The sequence below is a fragment of the Hemicordylus capensis genome, chromosome 4 (assembly GCF_027244095.1).
Source record: "Hemicordylus capensis ecotype Gifberg chromosome 4, rHemCap1.1.pri, whole genome shotgun sequence".
NCBI classification, from domain to species: domain Eukaryota; kingdom Metazoa; phylum Chordata; class Lepidosauria; order Squamata; family Cordylidae; genus Hemicordylus; species Hemicordylus capensis.
In genome coordinates, this window is record NC_069660.1 from 34587818 (window position 1) to 34611841 (window position 24024).

General features: G+C 44.2%; 1 protein-coding gene across 2 annotated transcripts in view; it reads right to left on the reverse strand.

Moving 5' to 3' along the window:
- The window catches only part of RIMS4 (regulating synaptic membrane exocytosis 4), a 146740-nt gene that overhangs the window by 25384 nt on the left and 97332 nt on the right, over window positions 1-24024 (reverse strand). The window lies entirely within an intron of this gene.

The window sequence follows — 24024 nt, forward strand, 5'->3', positions numbered from 1 at the left end:
AATCTGAAACTGAAACTGTCCTGTCAAAAACAAACCCCTAGCCAGCCAGAAATCAAACCATAGCAAAGACTAGCCCTAACAAACTTACCTTGTCCTCCCCCACCCGCTTTTTTCTTGTTGGTTATTTATTTATTTATTTATTTATTTATTTATTTATTTATTTATTTATTTTGATTTCTATACCGCCCTTCCAGAAATGTCTCAAGGTGGTTTACACTAAAACAAAACAATTAAAATCAGTTAAAAACAGAGACTATAAAACACCATAAAACAATTAACAATTAAAACATTCAACACAGTTTAAAAACCCTGGAAAACAGGTTACAGCAAATTAAAAAAAACACCAATTACAACAATTTAAAAACCCTGGAAGGCCAGGCCAATGGTTTTAAGGGTTCTCCTGAAGGCCAATAATGAATTCAGATTATGGATTTCTGCAGGGAGTGCATTCCACAGCCCAGGAGTGGTTACAGAGAAGACCCACCTCTGAGTCACCACCAGACCTACAGGTGGTAACTGGAGACAGACCTCCTCAGATGACCTTAACATGCAGTGGGGATCTTGCAGAAGAAGGCTCTCTCTAAGGTAATCTGGACCTAAACCATTCACGGCTCTAAAGGCAATAACCAGCACTTTTTATTCATTCATTCATTCATTCATTCATTCATTCATTCATTCATTCATTTGCTTGCTTGCTTGCTTGCTTGCTTGCTTGCTTCATTAGGTAATAAAATAAAAGTTTACTGCCTTCCCTGGTCTGAGCATTGTCTTCTCAATAACTGCTTCCAAACATCTGAAGAAGGCTTTATACAAGGCCTGCTCAACTTTTTCCACCCAGCTGTTTTTGGACTACTACTACTACTACAGCTGTTTTTGGACTTCAGCTTCCATAATCCCCAGCCACAGTGGTCAATATCCAGGGATTATGGGAGTTGTAGGCCAACATCTGGAGAAGAGGCCAAGTTGATAAGCCCTGCTTTACACACATGTACAATGTAATGTCTGAATAGGGGTACTATCAAACCTTATTTCAGGCTGTATCTAGGCTTGTATGAATTAGTCCTGGATTTATCAGCAGATGTATTTCTGAAACCACAAGTATAATTCCATCTAAATACAGCAAGAACTTGCTATGAAAAGTCACAACAATCTTCTCCTACACTCCTGGAAGTATGAATGAGTCAGAACGGCTTTTGGTGCCAGAGCAGTTGAGGGGTCACTGCAGTGCTATTTCATACCTCATTGTGCAAAATATTAATAGGCAGCACTCCGCATTACTTCTAGAAAACCTGGGAGGAGCATTTGAGCTCTTTATACAAGCAAGCACAGGAGACAAAGCCGTTGCAAGACCCGATAAATTGCCTCCTGGCAGTCAAAAAGGGATATCCAGTCTCCCTTCATCTATGACCTTTGCCTCCTAGTCATTATCATTAATTATGATCTCGTTACGGCAGCATGTTAATGATTTTAATAAAATTAGATCAGACAACCTTTTGAAACAGTACTTGACTCCTCCTCTGAACTTCATACAGATGGGTGAAGCTGCCCTAGGCAGCAGCTGATGGACCAATATATGCTGGATCATCAGGGCTGTACAAAGTCAGCGGAGGTCAGCAAGAGCTGCAGCAGCATTTTAGTCAACAGAGAGATGAGCAGGATAGATAGCAATAGCAATAGCAATAGCACTTACATTTATATACCGCTCTATAGCTGGAAGCTCTCTAAGTGGTTTACAATGATTTAGCATATTGCCCCCCAACATTCTGGGTACTCATTTTACCGACCTCGGAAGGATGGAAGGCTGAGTCAACCTTGAGCCCCTTGGTCAGGATCAAACTTGTAACCTTCTGATTACAGGGTGGCAGTTTTACCACTGCGCCACCAGGGGCTCCTGGTGGATAGACAAGAACATAAGAACAGCCTTACTGAATCACACCTAAGGCCTATCTAGTCCAGCTTCCTGTTTCACACAGTGGCCCAGCAGATGCCTTGGGGAGCCACACTGCCAGGAGATGACGGCATGCTCCCTCCTCTGCCACTACCCCTCTGCAACTGGCATTCAGAGGCATCCTGCCTCTGAACATGGAGTGGCCTATAGCCATCAAGACTAGTAGCCACTGATAGATTTGTTCTCCATGAATTGGTCTAAGCCCTGCTTAGAGCCATCCAAGCTGATGGCCATCACCACAAATCTCACTCATAAACATTCAGGCATCCCTGACCTTTACTGGATACCACTTCAAGTATCTCTTGCATGCAATTCTAGGAAAAACACAATGGCAACTAGATGTCTTTCTGATCAATGTGCACAACTTGCATTCACATAGCCCTAAGGCCTTCAAACTGTGCCTCTTTGGACAGTAGATTATTGGAGTTACAAAAGCCCTTTTCACTCAGGACCTGCATGCAAAGCAGGTGCTCTGAGTTACAACCGTTCCCTGAGCTACAGTCTGTTCACTTTCATTCGTTCACTGACTGTTTATGGCATCTGTTTGTGGCATCTGTTTATGGCTGTTTAGGGCTAGAGATGTGCAAATCGATTCAGTTCCGGATTAATTTGACTTGAATCAGGCCGATCCGAGTGATTTGAATTTGAATCTAATCAGCCCGATTCAAATCAAATTGATCCGAATCTATTTAACCTGAATGGGGGGCGGGGGTGGGGAAGACTCCTTTAAAAAAAACACACACACGACAGAGGCACCAGGGTGCTGGGAAATTATCTTTATTGCGTAGAGCCCGCAATGGGGAGAGGAGGCAGTGACCCAACTTGCCATACCCCTGCAACCAGCTGGCCACTGCTTTTTTAAAAAAGGAGGCACGGAGGAGCCTTTGAACTACTCCTGAGAGTGGTAACTGCAGAGCCCGCAGCAGAGGGGTGGTGGCAACCTGACCCACCATCCCTGCCCATGGACTGCCAGCCAGCCTGCTCACAGTGAGCTCACCCTTTAAATGGCCTCTGCACACAAACAGGGAGGCCATTTAAAGGAATACCCCAGCATTCTTTTAGCTACCAAACCAGTGTTTTTGCTATTGGTTTCCTAGCAAAAAACCCCACTGTGCTATCCCCTTAAATGACCTCCCCACCTGTGAACAGAGACCATGTAAAGGGTTAGCTCAGTGTGATTGGGCCAGCTGGCAGTAACAGGGAGAGATAACGGGTTGGGTTGCCGCCTCCCTGCCACTGCGATCTCTGCAGTTACCCTTCTAAGGAGCAGTTCAAAGGCTCCTCCATGGCTCTTGTTTTTAAAAGCAGTGGCTGGTGGGCCGCAGGGGGATCGCGGGTCAGGTCACTGCCCCCACCCCCACCCCCAGCAGCGGGGTCTGCACAGTAGAGGTAATTTCCCAGCACCATTTTTTTTTAAAGGCTGAAAGGGGGTTCTCCTCCTCCCCCCCCATGCAGATTAAGTTGATTCAGATTAGATTCAAATCAAATAAAGTCCAAATTGAATTGGCCTGATTAGCCCTCCAGGAACCTAACCCCAAATTCCCATTGACTTCAGGTCACATCCATGGTTCCTTATCCACGGTAGTAGCCAAAAACAGAACCCTTGTGGATAACGAGGTCCACCTGTAGTTGTTAAATTGTTCTGCTAGAACTGGGGAGACCTGAATCCAAATCCCCATTGAGTCATGAAACTCACTGGGCAACTCTGGGCCAGTCACTTATCTCTCTGCCCAACCTACTTCACAGGGTTGTTGTGGGGATAAATATAATGAAGTACACAATTCTGGGCTCCTTAGAGGAAGAGAGAGATAAAAATACAAACATAAATAAGTAAAATACATGTGCTCAGTATCATCTACATGGTCCATGTATGGAAAATCAATGTAGGTGTTAGCTAGTTTCTTCCTAAAACATCATGATCAGAACTGAGGACACTGACTGACATCCAGACTAACAAAGTGCTGATGCTGCAATGCTGCACGCACGATGGGGCAGGAGTGATTTTCGTCAATCCCACCTTCCCACTTAAGCTGATTGTGATTCCTGAAAATATGTCCCTGAGGGTTGCATAGAGTCCCAGGGTATAGTCTGAAGGCACATGTTCCAGCCTTGCTTAGCAAGACTGGGCAGGGCCAACCCACCCATGAGGCCTAGTGTGGTGGCCAACTCAGGTGGCGGACTTGCAGAGGCAAGGGTGCCTCATTGCCTCACTGGGCTCTGCCCTACCTGCCCTGGCAGTGGCAAGAGTGCTGGTGCTGCTTGGGCTTGCCTTCTCCTCCCCAACGTGAACCTTAAAGCTTTTCTTTTCGAAAGGCAGGGAGTGTGGGACAAGATTAGCGGTGGGAAGGAGAAGGATGAGCCCAAGAGGAAGCTGCTGCCACTGCTGCTGCCGCCACCGCCACCACCAGATAAGGAAACATCGGAATCGGGGGTGGTGATTGGGTTAGAGGAAGATAGGGGCTTAGGGGAGATATTGGGGCTGTGAGAGTGGGAGTGTCTTCAGGAAGGAAGGCAGGGTCGGTTGTGGTTGGGAGGGATATTTTATTTTATTTTATTTGTTTGTTTGTTATGTGTCTGTTTGTTTATATACCGCCCTTCCAAAAATGGCTCAAGGCAGTTAGGGTTGCAGCTGGGGTGGAAATCGGAGCATGAAGCATGCAGCGGTCAGGGACAGCAACTCACCGGGGGCAGCTTCAGGTGCCAGTGGGACTTGGCCTGGGTCTGGATCTGGATAGTGGCTGGCTAGGCGACTGTATGAGGACCCTATGCATGCTGCCTTGAGTTCCAGCCAGGATATAAATGTAAATAAAATGATGCACTATGTTTGGGAGGCTTCACTTTTGATTTCACATTACAATGCATTTTCCACCCTTCCTCCCACCCACCCATACTTTAAAAGGAGTGCAGAAAGAACCACTTGGCATTCAAACACTGAACAAAAAATAAGAAACATGTATCGAGTTTCACTGTGTTCTCTCAATGCTGGGGGCAGATATTGCATATCAGTGTAGTTTGCAGCTTCCCTGGCCCCTTGAAAATGAGTGTGCAAGCTGGCATTTGAACTTGAAATGTATGATAGTGCCCTGAAAATGAGTACCATATTCCATTTTCCATCTCTCAATCTTCAAGGTTGATGTTAGGGATGTGCACAAAATGAAAAATGTGATTCCATTATTAAATCAAAATGTATTGTTTCGATCCAAATTAGAATCGAGTCACCCCTGAAACAGGTTGATTGATTTGGAATTGAATTTATTCCATTCAAATCTGATTCGACCTGTTTTTAAAGTTAAAGCCTGGGGGGAGGGAGCAGAGGGGGGAGAAGAGCCTCCTTTTAAAAAAACAGAAAGAGGCACCAAGGCACCAAGATCTCACCTTTCAAGTGCAGAGAGCACAGCAGGTGGGGGGAAGGCGGCAACCAACCCACCATCCCCTGCTGGCTGCTCATTTTAAAAAGAGGGATGCGGAGGCACCTTTGAACCGCTCCTCGGTGGTGTCACTGCCGCTGAGCAGCAGTACTGACTGCAGAGCAGAAGCGAGGGGGAGATGGTGACCTGACCTGCCATCCCCTCATGGTTCCTTTGAGGGGCGATTCAATTCAAATTCGACTCGAATCTGGCTGATTCAATTTGGATTGATTTGACCTTTGAGGGGTGATTTGATTTGAGTTCAGATCATTTGATCCGACTAGTTTCAAGTTGAATCTCTTCAAAACTGAATCAATTTGCACATCCCTAGTCGATATCCTATAACAGCATACGGTGATGCCACACAGGCAAGTAAAACCAAAGACCTCATTTTGCTCCGCCAATTATACAGCCTCAGTTATTTTCTCTTTCATTGTTTCCTGGAAGCTAAGCCCAGTCTTGATCACTCTGCTCTCCTTCTGCTGTTTAAATCTGATGTATTTATAGCTCACCAAATAACATACCATGTTCTGTGCCTCTCACCAGCATATAAACCACACAAAAGTTACCTGTTCAAAAGGACACCTCCCCCCTCTTTGTTTGCTCGTTTTATCATTCCCTTCTCCATCCCCAGCCATTTAATCTATATACTTGACCTGAATTTAAATTCCTGTTTGGTTAAAAATGACAGCAGTTTGAATAGCCTAATGAATGAAACTGCTTTCAGCAAGGAAGGCTTCGAAGACAATCCCAGGTGGGAGTTGTTCCCCTCCAACTTGCCAAATGTGACACATCTGTATGCGAAAAGCATCTTCAGGCAGCTAAGTATAGGCAAACGTATCATTAATTTCTTTTCTTGTCCATGTGGAGTTTGTGACCTCTTTTCAAATCTATTTTTAAATCACTTCCAAAATCTTGCATGCCAAGTGCTGCTACAGAGTGCCAAGCCACTGCCTTCAGCTTCCCGAGAGCCTAAAGATTTCATTCCAGTCTCACAGCCTAAAGATGTCATTCCAGGTTCACAAGCTCCTCAACCACAAAGAACTATGCCAGTGAGGGAGCTTGGGAAGAGGCTCTTCCCAGAATGGCCCCATCCTCTGAGGGGAGTATCTTATAGTGCTCACACGTCTCCCACTGAAATGCAAACCAGGGTGTACCCTGCTTAGCAAAGGAGGAACTCCATGCTTGCTACCACAAGACCAGCTCTCCCCTCAAACCTATTCAAATGTTTGGTGAATATCTCTCCCCCCCCCCATTTTTTAAAGAGCGACAAAATTGCTCTGTGCCTCAAAATGGTGGGGGAAATGACACTGGATGTCATTTCTGGCCACTCAGGAACCACGGATAGGAGAAATCCATCTATATTTCCTGCCACAGATAAAGAGGCCACTGGGCCTCTAAGACCCATCCGCAAAATATAGGAAACTGTGATCTGTGAAACCGCAGATAATGTTATATAAAGCAGGGGTTTTCAAACATGGGTCCCCAGATGTCTCTGGATTGCAACTTCCACTATTCACAGCCACTATGGTGTGACCATTGTGGCTGCAAATAATGGGATCTATGGGATCTAAGTTTGAGAACCACTGATATAAAGTTAATTTAAATAAATCTGGGCCACTACCATGATTAGGAGTGGTGCTGCAGAAGCTGGTCATCAAGCTGACCACATGAGTGAGCCAATACATCTGACAGATTAGGAATATGCCAAGACCTACTATTGGAACTGAACCTAAGGGCAATGGAACCACAAGGAAGGAGGACACCACACAGCCCCTAGTCTCAGGCTGAATGGCAGCCAAGTAGGGGAAAAAGCAAAGATTCCATCTCATAGACAGATTCAAAGTGTTGCTCCCAGTGAATGTGCTGAACTGAGGTGGCCATGAGGGATACTTTGAGAACAGACCAGAGCCAAGAACAAGAACAACACTCTGGCCATTTTGCTGTGTGGGGTTCATAAATCTTCTGTTCGGGTGTTGCCTAGAGAGTTAGCTGAAACAGAATCAAATATAGAACTGTGTGTGAGTTAGCAAAAGAAGAGATTGATAATGGATCTTTCTTACCCCTGTAGGCCGAGGAATTTTGCTAGAGGGTACTGCTGGTAAATAAACCACTAAATGATGGCAGTCTAAGACCTCTACGGAGTGAATGGCCAATCAGCTACCTCCTATGAGTTAAACACATCCATTGTGCCACAGGAGTTGTAAAAAGCTGACATTTTTCCAAATCTGTTGGCACCGAGCTGCCTGACTGATCGCCTAACAGAATAAATGGAGCAAATAATCTCCCACAATTGGATTAATGGGCTTTTTTCCTTTATCATTTCTGCTCCTTAAAGTGGATTAGTCCTCACTGTTTCTGATGTGATCTAATATGGACAGCTAAATGTACTTCCAGGTTCTCCTCTTTCGAGGTGCGAAAAGGGTTTTGCGCAAGATCCTTCTTCAGGCCTTCCTGAGCCATTTTATCACGCACCACTTCTAAACTATGCCCCAGCCAGTGGTACTGGTCTGTCAACCAAAAGGTGTTCCTCCCATGGGTGGCAACAAGGGCACCACAGACTGGGCTCATTCTCATGATCCTAATCAAGGTGGGAGGAGTGCCCAGCCAGGATAGGAGAGCCATGTGTGCTCCTGATCGGCAGTCATGTGTATTCAAAGATCGAGGTAGGAAAAGGGGAGACAGAGCATGGGGGAGGCAGGAGCTGGGTAGGATGGCTTTTTGTCCACCCTTGATAAAATGCTGGGGACCGAATGTGTGTTGACCATGCCCATCCTACCAGCTCCCGGCTTCCACATGATCACTCTCCCCACCTCCTACCTTGATCTTTTAATTCACATGAACGCCGATCAGGAGCACACCCCACTGTCCTATCCTGGCTGGGAGCTCCTCTGACCCCAATTAGAACTGTGAGAACAAGCCCACTGTCTGAACTAGATCTCTCTCTAAACAGCTTGGTTCCAGCTCCTTTAGTGCCTGAACAATATGATTCAAAAACTAAGCCAGCTTTGAAATTTTAAATCTGGAGCATCACAATTCAAGCGAAATGTTCACCAAAATGGACTCCTTCATGGAGGCAACAAGTACAGTGCCCAAGCAATATTCCTCTGGGCCTGAAGCATATTTGTAACATGGGCCTCTATCTCTTTCCCTGAAAGCCTTTGTTTTGAAAAACTAAAGATTTGCCTGGTTTCCTTCAGCTTCTTTTTCTAAGCAACTTAAGTTTCCAATCGCTTGGGTTGTTTTTATAGCCAAGCATGGTAGCATGGCATCCAAGTATATCAGGGGTCTCAAAATGCAGCCCTCCAGCTCTTGTTGGTCTACAGCTCCCGTTATCCTCCCATTAGCCTTCTTCTGCACGATCCCCACCACACGTTAAGGTCATCTGAAGAGGTCCATCTTCAGTTACCACCAACACGTCTGGTGGCGACTCAGAGGCGGGCCTTCTCTGTAGCTGCTCCTGGCTGTGGAATGCACTCAGGGAGCACTTAGAGAGCCCTGGTGGGGTGTGGGGCCCAGGGCAGATCAGCCAGTGCAGGATCCCCTTCCAGTTAATTCTAATGGGGGCTACAAGAGTGGGGCCCAAGGTGTTTGCCCTGCTTGCCACGCCCTAAGGACAGCCCTGCACTCCCAGAAGAAATCCGTAATCTGAGTTCATTATTGGCCTTCAGGAGAGCCCTTAAGACCTATCTGTTTGGCCTGGCCTTCCAGGGTTTTAAAACTGTTTTTGAACCGTAAAGGTTTGGCCTGATTTTCCAGGGTTTTAAAAACTAATGATTTTATGTTGTTTTTACAGGGTTTTTTTTTAAAAAAAAATTAATAGTTAATTGATTTTAGTTTTATTTTAATGTAAATGGCCCTGAGCCATTTTTTGGAAGGACGGTATAAAAATCAAATCAAATTAAATAAACAAACAAATAAATTATCCCCAGTCACAATGTCCAGCTGCCAGGGGCCAGTTTGAAACCCCTCATGTATATTATGTAGGAACATAGGAAGCTGCCATATACTGAGACAGACCACTGGTCCATCTAGCTCAGTATTGTCTTCACAGATTGGCAGTGGCTTCTCTAAGGTGGCAGGCAGGAATCTCTCTCAGCCCTATCTTGGAGAAGCCAGGGAGGGAACTTGAAACCTTCTGTGCTTCCCAGAGCGGCTCCATCCCCTGAGGGGAATATCTTACAGTGCTCACACTTCTAGTCTCCCATTCATATGCAACCAGGGCGGAACCTACTTAGTTAAGGTGACAAGTTATGCTTGCTACCATAAGACCAGCTCTCCTCTCTATAAGACCAGCTCTCCTCTCAGGTCATATTCATTATAGATGAGTGCCAACAACGCTTTGGACAGTGGCTGACATGATGGACACCCCTACGTTAGCATTAGGGGCCCATTTGAGCTGCTGCACAACTTGAAAACCAGTCCTGAAAATATAGTGTGTTTGGGCAGCTGTGAAATGACTTTAAACTGCTTCCAGGCAATCACACAGTGCTGCTTCCATCTGAAGAAGTGCTGTGCGACTGCCTGAAACGGTGTTAAGTAAGCTATGTTAAGCTGCCCTGTTGCAATGCCAGGTGAAGATCTTTTTATTCACCCAGGCCTTTAAAATGGCTTTTAAACATTTTTAAATCCTTTGTGTTTTTAGCTGTAGGTAGTTTTGGTTTGGCTAGTTTTCATGTTTCTTAACTGTGTGATGTATTTTACTGTTTTATTGTTTGTGAGATGCCCAGAGAACAATTTGTTATGGGTTGGCCAAATCAATAAAGTGGTGGTGTTACACCATCGGGGCTGCCTTTCAAGTTGTACAGCAGCCCCCTAACACCGATGTAGGGCTGCCTATCATGTCAGCTACTGTTCCCTGACTATGGGATCCAATGGTACATGTGATAGAACCAGCGTGGTATAGTGGTTAGAGTGCTGGAGTAGGACTGGGGAGACCCAAGTTCAAATCCCCATTCAGGCATAATACTTGCTGGGTGACTCTGGGCCAGTCACTTCTCTCTCAGCCTAACCTACTTCACAGGGTTGTTGTGAGGAGAAACTCAAGTATGTAGTACACCGCTCTGGGCTCCTTGGAGGAAGAGCGGGATATTTTAAAAATGTATTATTATTATTATTATTATTATTATTATTATTATTTATTAGAGAAAGAATGTTACAAATACTTGGGCATTCTCCAGGCTGATAACATCGCACACACTGAAGTTAAAAGAAAAATGGGAAGTGAATACATCAGGAGAGTTAGAAAAATCCTCAAGTCCAAACTCAATGGTGGGAACACCATACAAGCCATAAACACCTGGGCTATACCTGTTATCAGATACACTGCAGGAATAATAGACTGGACCCAGGCAGAGCTAGAGACAATAGATCGTAAGACCAGGAAAATCATGACCATCAATCATGCTCTGCACCCCCGCAGTGATGTCGATAGGCTATACCTCCCTCGCAGCTCAGGTGGAAGAGGAATGCTGCAAGTCCATCAAACAGTAGAGGAGGAGAAAAGAGGCCTTGAAGAATATATCAAGGACAGTGAAGAAGATGCACTTCAAATGGTCAATAATGCAAAACTATTCAACACCAATCAAAGAAAGCAGGCCTACAAGAAAGAACAAGTCAAGAACCGAGCAGAAAAATGGAAAAATAAGCCACTGCATGGTCAATATTTGCACAATATAAGTGGAAAATCAGACATCACCAAGAACTGGCAATGGCTTAAGAATGGAACTTTAAGAAAGAAAGAGAGGGTTTAATACTGGCTGCACAAGAACAGGCATTAAGAACAAATGCAATAAGAGCAAAAGTCAAAAAATCCACCACAAACAACAAGTGCTGCCTTTGTAAAGAAGCAGATGAACAGTGGACCACCTAATCAGCTGTTGTAAAAAGATTGCACAGACTGACTACAAACAAAGGCATGACAAATTAGCAGGGATGATACACTGGAACATCTGCAAAAAATACAAGCTACCTGTAGCCAAACATTGGTGGGACCATAAAATTGAAAAAGTTGAAGAAAATGAAGATGTAAAAATATTATGGGACTTGCAACTACAAACAGACAAACATCTGCCACACAATACACCAGATATCACTGTAGTTGAGAAGAAAGAAAAACAAGTGAAAATAATCGACATAGCAATACCAAGGGATAGCAGAATAGAAGAAAAAGAAATAGAAAAAATCACCAAATACAAAGATCTACAAATTGAAATTGAAAGGCTGTGGCAGAAAAAGACCCAAATAATCCCAGTGGTAATTGGCACCCTGGGTGCAGTTCCAAAAGACCTTGAAGAGCACCTCAGCACCATAGGGGCCACAGAAATCACCATCAGCCAATTACAAAAAGCAGCTTTACTGGGAACAGCCTATATTCTGCGACGATATCTATAACAATTGACAATAAAATTCAGCCATCCATGGTCCTTGGGAAGGACTTGATGTCTGGATAAAACAAACCAGTCAATAACACCTGTCTGACTGTGTAAACAAGAAATAATAATAGTTTTCTCTTTCTTTTATTATTTATACACTTACACTAAAGTTAATTGTGGATTAAAACCATAATTCAGTGTTATATTCTTATAACAGAATATAACATACAGCAAGCAGATTAACTTTAAGTATCCTGTCTTTAAACTGTGCCAAATAAACTAAATGGTTGTACAATATCTTGTTTTGTCATTCCAAAATTCCAAAATAAATATTTAAAAGCCTTCATTTTTGCACAAGTTTATGGTCCTGCTGTTTCCCTTCCCTAAACCTTACTAAACTGATTAGGCAGGCAACATCCTGTTGCAGAATGTGAGCTGTCCGCATGGTTTTCAGAACACCAGAGAAAGGTTTAAGATAACTTTACTTGTGATTGTGAAACAAACAAAGGGGCACTTGGAGATCCGTACAGAACTTGCTGACTCCCACACAGGAGCAGGAACAGCTGTCAACAAGTTTTCATTCATTCTCTATCTTTCATCAATACTCTTGATTTTTGCTCTTGTTGCAAACCAATGCAATTCATGGATCCAAGGGCAGAGCTTGTCACTTTTTCAATACATTTTAATATTTAGGACCAGTAAATACTTACTTTGAGACATGCCCCCCAAATGTGAAATAGATCTCCCGTATTCCCACTCTTCCAACACCTGTTTTACACTGGAAGGTAAGAAGCTGCCTTATACCAAGTCAGACTATTGGTCCATCGAGCTTTCCATCTAGCAGCAGCTCTCCAACCTTGGTATACGGCAGCAAATCAGGCAGGAGTCCTTCCCAGCCTTACCTGGAGATACCAGGGTTTGAACTGGGAGTCTTCTGCATCCAAACAGATGCTCTGTCACTGAGCCATGGCCCTATCCTCAATCATATGCTTTGCAAATATGACCAAGTGCTTATGGGGTTAAATACCCAAATCAACAGCAGCTTGTACAAACTCGCCTTCAGACCGACATTCAATGCAATTATCGGTAAAGCTTTCAATTGGTTCCAAGTTTGCTCATTAATTGTTTGACCCAGGTCCTAAGCGGGGAATATGCTTTCATTTATTCCACTCCATGCACATAGCAAACACTAGAGATGTACCTGAAACAAATTTTTAGATTTATTTTGAATTCAAATTGAATTCCAAATATTTGTTTCAAATTTGAATATAATTTGAATCGATCTAACCCTGTTTGGGCACCTTTTTTAACCAATCAGGGAGGCTGAATGGTGTTTAAAAGGTACCAAATGGCTCTCAAATCAAATTTGAATTGAATTTTGAAAATTCAATTTGAATTTGAATCAAATTGCCCTTTTAAGGAGTAATTAGATTCAAATTTGAATCATGCGAATCACCCAGATTCAAGTCAAATCGATTCAAATTTGAATCAATTTGCACATTCCTAGCAAATATATGGAGGGGGAAGTGGGACCCTCCTGCTGGACCTGCTGGACCCTCCTGCACTATCGAATCCCCACCACCTCCTCCCTGATGCCTCTAGCCAGTGCATTGCTTAGTAGGAAGCCCCCCTGCCCCCATTTATCTTGCTCTAGCAAATTCCCCACACCCCATGCTCCCCAACCAGCAAAAACTGGACCTAAGATCCAGATTTTTTACAGAAACAAATATATTATTCTCATGCTTCTTATTATTATTAATTCAATTTTTATACCACCCTTCCAAAATTGGCTCAGGGCGGTTTAGAAATAAAACAAAAACAGTTAAAATCAATCAGCAATTAAAACAAAGATTTTAAAATACCATAAAACAATCAGTTCAATAATAAAACAAATTTTAAAAAACTAGGTACATTAAAACCCCTTGCAACAATTTACAAACCCTGGAAGGCCAGGCCAAAGAGATAGGTCTTAACGGCTCTCTTAAAAGCCAATAAAGAGTTCAAATTATGGATTTCTGCAGGGAGCACATTCCACAGTCCAGGAGTGGCTACAGAGAAGGCCCGCCTCCGAGTCGCCACCAGACGTACCGGTGGTAACTGGAGTCGGACCTCCTCAGATGACCTTAACGTGCGGTGGGGATCATACAGAAGAAGGAGCTCTCTAAGGTAACCTAGACCTAAGCCGTTTAGGGCTTTAAAGGCAATAACCGGCACTTTGTATTTTGCCTGGAAACAATATTTCCAAATACAAGGAAATATTGCAATTTAAAATGAGGTTTGGACTCTGAGAACAAACGCCAGATACCAAGCTTCCTGCCTGAACCTGAGCATTCAGCCTGGGAAGACTCTGACAACTAAAAAAAAAAATCTTGCTAATACTCCCCTCACAATGGCCTTGGCTACCCCTCCTTCTGTGGGGGCCCACCCTAAACGTTTAGGCTGGTTACAGGCTGCATTTGATATACAAGGAAGGGAATGCTACCATTCTTCTTCTTCTACATAGCTGAAGTAGTCACCAGCAAAACTCTGAATTAAAAAAAACCCTAAAATGGAGATTAGCTGGTCACATTTCCCAAGGGCTGCTTTTTACATGTCATTGTAGTGAGACCCTTGTCCAACAGCAGAGTATACCTAAATGCTAATTGTAGATGCAATATATCAAGCAATTTGCATGGGCAATGAACATTTCAGAAGGTGTTTATTCCTCGCAGGTAGGCGTGGAGCAAACAGCTGCAAGAGGCTCTGCATCCTTCCTCGCTTTTTGACCAAATGAAGAGGAGGAACTGTTTTGTAGTTGCTTTCCTCATACGCACAAGGAAATCTTAAGTAGATTTAACTAAAGGTTTATTCAGCAACAACGCCATTTTCTCCTTCTTTTTCTCCTTTCCCTCTCCTTGACTCCTCCCCCACACTCTCTACCAGATCGCCCTTGGGACAAATGTCCAGGCAAACAAACGGCAAAAGATTACTGGATAGAATACAGTGGAAACATACTCCCATCATGCCATGCTACCGGCCTCTAGGGAAGCAGCTAGAGAACACTTTGCTTTAAGAGCTGAAATAAAACTGGAAAAGGAAGGCACAGCAAATTGTCTACGTGTCCTTGCAGGATATGTTTTTGACTTGGTCGTATTGAGTCAGAGCACACCTTTCCTGTGCCTCCTGCAGTCACTGCTTGCTGAGTTATGCTAAGGGAAGAAAGTCACCTTCATTTTCTGCAACCTAATCATCCCAGCAATAATCAGCAGAAAACAACAGAGCCCTCAGGTACAGCACATTATGGACTGCAGCAGCTCACAGCTATTTCCTTCTGGGGCAATTTACTCTAATTCAGCACTTCCAAGAAAACCAGTTGCTGGGCAGAGAGAGGAGGATTAAGTAAAACTTCATTAACCTAATGCATCTGGCATCCTGTACAATACACATAGGACATGTTCAGAGATGAGCTAAGCTTGAGCACCTCTTCTGTGACAGCAGTCCCTGAACCACAACGGATGTTTCCGACTTTGAAATTTTCAGTCAGAACCTGTTTTCTGTGTCAGCCCTAACCCATGTTAGGGCTGGCACTTTTAACGCTTTTACAAATACTTGCTGGAATCTGTATAACTGCAGTATTGAGGAGGTACTATATCCAACTTCAGTTTTTCTATTAGATATTAAAAACTGACCCCATGAACACAATGGTTTGTAAGTACAATATATTTCTTTGACCCACATCCTGTGTCTCAGTTGGAAGCCTGCTCTCTACATAAGAGGTGAAGACCTGAGAGCATAGCGAATAGAGCATAGCGGACAGGGATAGCAAACAGGATGTTGGAGTTTTGCAGGAGTTTAGCAGAAAGTGTGTGGGGAGCATGGAACAAGCCCCTGTGATCACAAGGAGCCCGGTGGAGAAGAGAACGTAAGTACAAATCCCTCCCTCATATTCTTGAGCAAGGCTGTTTGGACAGTTAAATAGCTGACCATTACAGCTGAGACCTATCCTTCTAATAAACTATCTCTAAATACTGTAAACAGCCAACAAAACCAGTATGAAGACAGAAAGTCAGCAGGGGAGGGGGCACTTCCCAGTGTGTTGCACAGAGTGCCACATGTATGACTATTTGCCCCATGGGCAGAAGTCATGGGTGTGTGCTCGGTGCAAGGAGCTCCTGGCTCTAAGGGAACAAAGTTCCCTTGGACCAAGGTGGCGGATCTGGAGAAGCTCAGAGAGACAGAGGGTCATGCGGAAGAGACCTTCAGGGACGTGGTAGAGGCATCCTACTCCAGGGCTGATCGCTCCTCTGCTGTCAGGAAGAATGAAGGTCTCGGGCAAGGAGGACATTGGTCTGAGGAAGAGGGAAATGCTCCTTTAGAAGGGACCCCTTCAGTGGAAGATGAGCCCATATCCTCTCGTATAGGGGATACTCTTCTGGGGGTTAGGGGCCTCCTTGTATTGGGTGATTTGATCATTAGAGGTATAGAGAGATGGGTTTGTGACCCGCATGTTGACCACACAGTGACTTGCCTGCCTGGTGTGAAGGTTGCGGACATCACGCAGCATCTAGATAGGCTCTTAGGCAGTGCTGGGGAGGAGACAGCTGTCGTGGTACACGTTGGCACCAAGAATGTGGGGAAATGTAGTTGGGAGGTCATGGAAACCAAATGTAGGCTGATGGGTAGCATATTAAAGTCCAGGACCCCCAAGGTAGCATTCTCAGAAATGCTACCTGTTCTATGTGCAGGTACAGTGAGACAGGCAGAGCTGAGGGGTTTCAATGCGTGGATGAGACGTTGGTGCCGCGAGGAGGGGTTTTGATTTGTTAGGCACTGGGATACATTTTAGGGCAAGCAAAGCCTGTATAAAAGGGATGGGCTGCACTTGAACCAAGATGGAACCAGACTGCTGGTGCTTAAAATCAAAAAGGTTGCAGGGCAGTTTTTAAAATGACGCCTGGGGAATAGCCGACAGGAGCTGGACAGTATCCGGTTCAGCAAAAGCTATCCTTTAAAGTGCAAGGGTGCAAAGGATTCAAATAAAACAGAAGGGGACACAGCAGAACTGCATAAAGAGCAGCCAGAAGCCTGTGCCAGCTGGTCAAAGAGTCAAAAGAATAGCATACATCAGGGGAGAGATTCAGTGTATAGGTGCTTGTATGCCAATGCCAGAAGCCTCCCAGCCAAGATGGGTGAGCTGGAGTGCTTGGTTGCTAATGCAGACATAGATATGGTGGGCATAACAGAAACATGGTGGAATGGTGAGAACCAGTGGGACACTGTTATCCCTGGGTATAAACTCTATAGAAAGGACATGGAAGGGCACCTTGGAGGAGGGGTAGCAATGTATGTTAAATAAGGGATAGAATCTAACAAGCTAGAAAACCTAGGTGGACTGGAGTCCTCCACAGAAACCCTGTGGGTGACAATACAAGGCCTGAAAGGAAATATACTACTGGGGACATGTTATCAAAATGCTGATCAAAACGCTGACAGTGACTGGGAGTTGCAGCAGGAAATCAGGGAGGTGTCAAGGAGAGGCAGGGCAGTAATAATGGGTGACTTCAATTACCTACATATAGACTGGGTAAATTCACAGTCAGGTCATGACAGTAAAGTCAAATTTCTATATACGCTGAATGAATGTGCCCTAGAACAGTTGGTCTTGGAACCAACCAGAGAGAAGGTGACCTTGGACTTAATCCTGAGTGGCACCCAGGACCTGGTGAGTGATGTCAGTGTCATCGACCCTTTAGGGAAGAGTGACCATAGTGCGATCAAATTCAGTATACATGCAGGTAGAGAATCACCAAGGAAGTCTAAAACAGACATTTTGAATTTCAGAAGAGGAAACTTCTCCAAAAGGAGGAGTATGGTGCAAAGAAAGCTGAAAAGGAAAATCAGGAGAGTCACTTCGCTCCAGAATGCGTGGAGTTTACTCAAAACCACAATACTAGAAGCCCAGTTAGACTGTATACTCAAAATGAGGAAAGGTACCACTAAGTCCAGGAGGATGCCAGCATGGCTAACATGTACCATCAAAGAAGCCATAAAAGGGAAGAAGATTTCCAGAGGCGTATCTAGGGAAAATAGCGCCTAGGGCAAGCATTGAAATTGTGCCCCCTGTCCAAACATCTGACACCCATCTTTCTGATAACTTTCATAATATCAGCTGAAAAATACAAGTCAAGCTTGTTAATCTTTTAATATTTCAAAAACTATTTAGCAGTGGACATAACCAGACCCAAAAATGCTGGGAAATGACAAATTTCAGTATGCTGGGGCTCATGAAATACCCAGATACTATGTGGAGGTGTACTTGGAAAACTAAAAGCAAGTGCCTCTCTAATTCTCTACTATGCATTGTAGCATCACTATTACATACATTTTAAAAATAAATGGAGAATTTGACGTTTCCCAGATATTCTGAAAATAATTTAAAGGATATACAGAGTAAACTATGTCACTGGTTGGAATATATTCTTGTATTTCAGAAAGACAGTTAAAATGACAGCAAGAGAGCAAGAAACTCCCAGTGGGCCTTAATACTAAGGATTTCACACTGATTCAAAGACAAACTCACCATTACTAGCCATATTATTAAGACATCACATTTAACTCACTTATCACAAGAAGCAAAGTAAGAGCAAATGAATACAATCCTAGCTCATAAGTTTCAGCTCAGTATTCACAAGCCCTGATTCTCTCTACATAGTGCCAAACTAAGTATGTGTACAATGACTTATATTATATTATTTAAAAAAACAAAACCTGTAGCCCCTTCAGGGGGCTTCCTAAAGGCCGTTACGGGGGTCTGCAAGGGTTCCCCCTCCCCCCACTGCACTTTAGGGCTGCTCATGGACCATTTGAGCATGTGTGGTGGCCATCTTTAAAAAAAAATTTTTTAATGGCCACTGAAAACAAAATGACTGCTGCACATGCTCAAATGGCCTCTGCAAGGCCTGGCATGGCCTAGGGCCTCACAGAGGCCATTTGAGCATGCACGGTGGCCATTTTGTTTTTGGTGGCCATTTTTATAATTTTTTAAAATGGCGCCCCCTTCAAGTGGCGCCCGGGACACGTGCCCTGCCAACCCTACCCTAGATATGCCCCTGAAGACTTCCTTCCAACATTGGAAGGCCTGTCCAAATGAAGAGGACAGAAAGGAACACAAACTCTGGCAAAAGAAATGCAAGGTGACAATAAGGGAGGCAAAAAGAGAAGTTTGAGGAACATTTAGCTAAAAGTATCAAGGGGAATAACAAAAACTTCTTTATATACATCAGAAGCAGGAAACCTGCCAGGGAGGCTGTTGGACCATTAGACAATGAGGGAGTGAAAGGGATTATTAAGGAGGATATGGAGGTTGCAGAGAAACTAAATGAGTTCTTTGCATCCGTCTTCATGGCAGAGGATATTGAGCATATAGCTGTTCCTGAACCAGGCCTTTCGAGGATGGAGGCTAAAGAACTAAGTAAGATAGAAGTGACAAAAGATGATGTTCTAAACTGTCTGGAAAAAATTGAAAACTAACAAATCGCCAGGGCCAGATGGCATCCATCCAAGAGTCCTCAAAGAACTCAAATGTTAAATTGCTGACCTCCTTGCTAAAATATATAACTTATCCCTGCAGTCAGGCTCTGTACCGGAGGACTGGAAAGTAGCAAATGTAACACCAATTTTCAAAAAAGGATCCAGGGGTGATCTGGGAAATTACAGATCGTTTAGCTTAACATCCGTTCTAGGAAAAGTGATGGAAAGCATCCTCAAGAATAAAATGGTAAAGCACATAAAAGAACAGACCCTGCTGGGAGAGAACCAGCATGGCTTCCGCAAAGGTTCACTCACAAACCTTTTGGAGTTCTTTGAGAGTGTCAACAAGTGTGTGGATCAAGGTGATCCAGTTGACATAGTATACCTGAACTTCCATAAAGCTTTCGCCAAAGTTCCTCATCAAAGACTCCTGAGGAAACTTAGCAGTCATGTGATAAGGGGACAAGTACATGTGTGGATTGCTTACTGGATGAAAGACAGGAAACAGAGGGAAGGAATAAATGAAGATTTTCACAATGGAGGGAAGTAAGAAGTGGGGTCCCCCAAGGATCTGTACTGGGACTGGTGCTTTTTAATGTATTCATAAATGATCTAGAAGCAGGGGTAAGCTGCAAGGTGGCCAAATTTGCAGATGATACCAAACTCTTTAGGGTAATGAAATCCAAAACGGACTGTGAGGAGCTCCAAAAGGATCTCTCCAAACTGGGTGAGTGGGTGACAAAGAGGCGAATGAGATACAATGTTGGCAAGTGTAAAGTGATGCACATTGGGATGAAAAACCCCAACTTCAAGAATATGCTGTTGTGATCTGTGCTGTTGGTGACGGACCAGGAGAGGGATCTTGGGGTCGTGGTGGACAGCTTTTTGAAAGTGTCGACTCAAAGTGTGGCAGCTGTGAAAAAGGCCAATCCCATGCTAGGGATCATTTGGAAGCAGATTGAAAATAAAACTGCTAACATTATAATGCCCTTATACAAAACTATGGTGCGGCCACACCTGCATTATTGAGTACAATTCTGTTCACCACATCTAAAAAAGGACATTGTAGAACTGGGAAAGGTGCAGAAGAGGGCAACCAAGATGATCAGGGGCCTAGAGCACCTTTCTTATGAGGTAAGGCTACAACACCTGTGGCTATTTATTTTAGAAAAAAGACAACTGCAGGGAGACATGATAGAGGTCTATAAAATCATGCATGGTGTGAAGAAAGTGGATAGAGAGAAATTCTTCTCCCTCTCCCATAACACTAGAACCAGGGGTCATCCCATGAAATTGATTGCCAGGAAATTTAGAACCAGCAAACGGAGGTATTTCTTTTACACAACACATAATGAACTTGTGGGATTCTCTGCCACAAGATGTGGTGACAGCCAACAACCTGGATGGCTTTAAGAGGGGTTTGGAGAACTTCATGGAGGAGAGGTCTATCATCGGCTACTAGCTGGATGTCGATAGGCCACCTCCAGCCTCAAAGGCAGGATGCCTCTGAGTACCAGTTGCAGGGGAGTAACAGCAGGAGAGAGGTTATGCCCTCAACTCCTGCCTGTGTCTTCCAGCTGCATCTGGTGGGCCACTGTGCGAAACAGGATGCTGGACTAGATGGGCCTTGGGCCTGATCCAGCGGGGCTGTTCTTATGTTCTTCTATTAACTGGATGTGAATGAAGAATATGGAGGGTCTAAACTGAATCATTTTCAAGGAGGACCCCACATTTTTGGAATATGTTTAGTACACATTATTTTCTGCCTGTGCTCACAATGGCATGCAGAGCATAGAGTCTCCCCCCCCCACCTGCACCCAACACACACACTGGGCTTGAAGACTTGCATTTATATGTAGGTTTTCATATTTGATGACACAAAGCATGATCTCATGCACGCCGACTCCCTGCCAAGCATGATCTGCAAATCAGAAGCTAGCCTTGGGAACACACAGGAAACCTTGTTAGTCCCACACATGTGTAAAGCACTCATGTGGACTGATGTTAGCACAACTGTTCCATCTTTTTTTTTTTAAGAGGTACATGCCCAGTCACAACAGTCCACAGCAAAAAAGAAAGGGGTAAAAGAGGGAGGATCAGTCTATTATGTCCCCAAAATCCAATATATGTACTGTGGTGTGGAAAGTCCATTGCAATTCTTCATATAACAGCAATGACCAGCTGAACTTTGAATGAGCACACTTGGAAGTACCTTTAGATAAGAGACTACTCCCCTCCATTATGACTTAATCTCTAAGAAGGTTTTATATTAGCAATTGCAAGGGCAAAGTATGGTGCACTGAAGCTTTATCTTTCCTTATCCTAAGAGCATAGTTGCAAGTCATTAAGTTTAATAGGTGTAGGATACCGAAACGATGCCGCTTTTTCCTGAGGTGCTGTATTTCTTTTTGAATTGCGCTGCTGCCCTCCCTTGAGCTCTTCTAATCAGAGCCTGAACATGAAAGTAACCAGACTGTGCAATGATGCTGCACAGATGATCCAAGATATCCGTACCTCGTTCCCAAACAGCTGAGCTACATAAACCTGAACTGAGAGACATTATTTGTTGGCGTGGAAAACAGATTCTCTTCCTGCAGTGCCAAAGGGACAAAATTCAATTTCCAGTCCTTGGAATTTTGTAATACAGTTGAAGATCACAGCAACAGTACCACAATTTCACAGAATTATTTAGCTGCAGGCTGATTGTCGAAGAGGGCATGAATTACATTACGACTTCAGAGCAGCACTGTTTCTGTCTCTTTAGCAGCTCCTTTCTTGAATGTTAAACAACACCTCATAGGATTCTCTAGCTCAAAACCTTTCCCAAAAGAGCTTATCCAGTCATCTGTGACTACCTTCTAGGGCCAAACGAGATGTTCCTTTAAATGCATGGATGAATCCTGTGCTTGGGATTCTTCAAATCTTTTTATTTTTGAACCACAAGCAACTGCAGGGAAGCCCAATCTGGACCACAAATGGTTAAAGAGTAACTTAACCCTTTCTGCTCATGTTGTTTTCCAACTGAAAATCATTCCTCCCACTCAAAGCTGCTATTTGCCCCCAAAGCTGCTATTTCCTGACAAATTACATTCCATAGCCAAGGATATGGATTTCTCAAAAACGATTAAGCTGTACAAGGCCCAGTAGCTCATCCAAAGTAACTACAGTCTGAATTAATTTCACATGGTGAATTTATGAAAGCTGTTCATCTGGTTGACATCCTCCTAACCAGGGGCAGATTTACCACGGGACAACTGTGCGCAGTCAACATGGGCTACCCAATGAGGCCAAGGCTGGGAGAACCATGTGCCGCTCATTCACTGCTGGCAAAGAGCTGGTGGCAAGGGGGAGGGGGGAGGCAGGTGGGCAGCTGAGGAGGGAGGGAGGGATGCAAGTGGGTGGAGGCTAGCAGCAGTGGTGGCAGCGGGCACTGCTAAAAAACCTAGCCATGAGCCATCGCCCACGTCACTGTGTTACTGATCCTAACAAAGCATGTGCATGGGAAGCTCTGTGGAGATACGCTAGGGGCCAGCACACAACTTCCTCAGTTCTCCTCTACATGCCCTGTTCTGTCAGTTTCAGAAGTTTTCTGTAAGAGAGGAAGCACATTGTTGAGGGCTAGCGATCTATTTCCTCTCTTCCAGAGCACGGGCAAGCTGGGACATTTTGCCTGCTGGTGCAACAGGCCACATGGAGGAGGACTGCGGGTGTTGCGCGTGTGGCCCTGTTGCACTCCCACAGAACCTCTGAACACACATGTTTTGTTAGTTAGGATGTCCGCCACAATTTATATGCAAAGTCACGGAATCTTCTGGAAGCACTGTTCCTTGTACAACAAAGTTGCTGGATTCAAATACGTGATTCATATGCACTTCCAGAGGTGTTTGGGGAGTGCATTCTCTGATTTTCACATAGTCGCAGCATGTATGCATGTATGCTGTCCCCAGACTTAGGAAAAATAGCTAGCCAGGTGAAAGCGAAGAATAATTATGCTGTAGTGAAGACACTTTGCAGCAAACTGAAGGGCCACTACCTGGGAAAACATCTCAGTACATTTCCTCTGCTGATCCCGAATGTTTGTCAGACACAGAAAGGACCTGAGCAACTCCACAGAGGGAAGGTATGCCCAAGGTATTGTGGCACCTGAGCCAAAGAACCATATGCTGCCTTGCTCCACACCGCTGGTGAGGGCCAGTCACTGATCCTTTTAGAACTGATCCTTGCAAGCTTTGAAAGCAGCATGGGAGGTGAGGAGGAGGAGGACAGGTTGCCAGCAGCCTCCTCTTTAATTCTTGTGCTTCTTGCAAGCTTTACAAGGAATGCAAGGAGAGGTACTCCTTGAAAACCTTGCAAGGGCCAGGTTGGTTACAAAAAGCTGCTCCAATGGCAATGGTGGGGGGGCATATTGTTGCCCTATTGGTGTCTCAATAATCTACCACCTGAGGCAATTGCCCCACCTTGCTTCATGACAGAGCTGCCCTGACTCTATGGCTGCTCAAAAACCCAGACCAGTTGAACTGCTTGATATGTATCTACCACACTTATACAATCAGATATGATTTTACAGATAACCTCTGGTGTCTCCAATAGTGATTTTCAAACTGTGTTCTGAGGAACCCTTCCATTTCTCAGAGTCTTTTTAGGGGTTATTCAGTGAAAGAAAGCAATAAAAATTGAAAGTTGCCCATCACTACCAATTTTCCCCTATCATTTGCAGCTGCTGGAAAGTGATGGGAGTTCGGCAACATTTAATTAGACTTAAAAGTATTTGTAATGTTTTTACATT